Source organism: Triticum aestivum, chromosome 1D, assembly GCF_018294505.1.
Source record: "Triticum aestivum cultivar Chinese Spring chromosome 1D, IWGSC CS RefSeq v2.1, whole genome shotgun sequence".
Taxonomy (NCBI): domain Eukaryota; kingdom Viridiplantae; phylum Streptophyta; class Magnoliopsida; order Poales; family Poaceae; genus Triticum; species Triticum aestivum.
The window spans coordinates 367,556,561-367,558,423 of record NC_057796.1 but is presented as its reverse complement, the minus strand read 5'-3'; the positions used below and the strand labels follow the sequence as shown (position 1 = coordinate 367,558,423).

General features: G+C 53.5%; 1 pseudogene; it reads left to right on the top strand.

Annotated features, from left to right (window-relative positions):
• Positions 1 to 438: 438 nt before the first annotated feature.
• LOC123183800 (uncharacterized) lies at positions 439 to 577 on the top strand (annotated as a pseudogene).
• The last annotated feature ends 1,286 nt before the right edge of the window (positions 578 to 1,863 follow it).

Genomic DNA, 1,863 nt, shown 5'->3' with positions numbered 1-1,863 from the left:
CAGGTCACCGAGAAGCTCAACCGCACGAACTACATGCTATGGTGCACGCAGGTCACACCCCACCTGTGGGGTGCCGGTGTCTTTGGCTACGTCGATTGCACCGCGCCGAAGCCGGCCAGACTCCACGTCACCAAGGACAAGGACGGCAAGGAGACTTCTGCGCCCAACCCTCTCCACCCACTTTGGGTCCGGGAGGATCAACAGGTGCTTGGCTATTTGTTGAGTACCCTCTCCAAGGAGGTGCTGGTCGCGGTCACTGTGATCGCCACGGCGCGCGAACTCTGGGTGGCACTGGCGGGCATGTTCTCGTCCCAGTCACTCAGCCGCGTCAACAACATCAGGACTGCGCTCATCAACGCACAGAAGGGCAACCAGTCGGTTGCCTCCTACTTCGCCTCCTTGCGCGGCCTTGCTGATGAACTCGCCGCCGTCGGTAAGCCTATCCAGGATGACGAATTGATCTCATACATCCTCCATGGTCTGGACGTCGACTACCAACCGCTCGTCTCCGCCCTCGACGCCTGCGTCACGCCCGTCATCCTTGACGAGCTCTATGCCATGCTGAGTAACTTTGATCAGCGCATGGCCCAGTTCCACGGCTTCTCCGGCGGTTTCAAGTCCTCTGCCAACACCGCATCTTGCGGCCGTGGTGGCAGCCGTCGCTCGCATGGATCTCCATGCGACAAGGGGCGATAAGGAGGCAACAACAATGGTGGCGGCTCCTCCAACTCTCGCAACAGACGCTCCACCAACTCCAAGCCTCGCCGTGGTGGCGGCTCCGACAGGTCTCGTCCAGATGCGCCGCGCTGTCAGATCTGTGGCAAGCTTGGGCAAACGGCTAAGGACTGCTGGTACCGTTATGATGAAGATGACGACTCATCCCAAGATGAGGACAAGGTTGCTGCAGCTGCGGACGACTCCTATGGCGTTGACACGAACTGGTATGTCGACAGTGGGGCTACCAATCACATCACCAACGAGCTCGAGAAGGTCACTGATATGTCTCCATCGTATCTACTATTCCAAACACTTTTGCCCTTGTTTTGGACTCTAACTTGCATGATTTGAATGGAACTAACCCGGATTGACGCTGTTTTCAGCAGACTTTCCATGGTGTTATTTATGTGCAGAAACAAAAGTTCTCGGAATGACCTGAAACTCCACGGAACATCTATTTGGAAAATAAGAAAAATATCGGAAGAAAAATCCACGTCAGGGGGCCCACACCCTGTCCATGAGGGTGGAGGGCGCGCCTGCCCTCCTAGGGCGCGTCCCCCTACCTCGTGGGCCCCCTGACGCTTCACCGACCTCAACTCCAACTCCATATATTCACTTTCGGGGAGAAAAAAATCAAGGAGAAGGATTCATCGCGTTTTACGATACGGAGCCGCCGCCAAGCCCTAAAACCTCTCGGGAAGGCTGATCTGGAGTCCGTTCGGGGCTCCGGAGAGGGGATTCATCGCTGTCGTTATCATCAACCATCCTCTATCACCAATTTCATGATGCTCACCGCCGTGCGTGAGTAATTCCATCGTAGGCTTGCTGGACGGTGATGGGTTGTATGAGATCTATCATGTAATCGAGTTAGTTTTGTTAGGGTTTGATCCCTAGTATCCATTATGTTCTGAGATTGATGTTGCTATGACTTTGCTATGCTTAATGCTTGTCACTAGGGCCCGAGTGCCATGATTTCAGATCTGAACCTATTATGTTTTCATGAATATATGTGAGTTCTTGATCCTATCTTGCAAGTCTATAGTCACCTACTATGTGTTATGATCCGGCAACCCCGAAGTGACAATAATCGGGACCACTCCTGGTGATGACCATAGTTTGAGGAGTTCATGTATTCACTATGTGCTA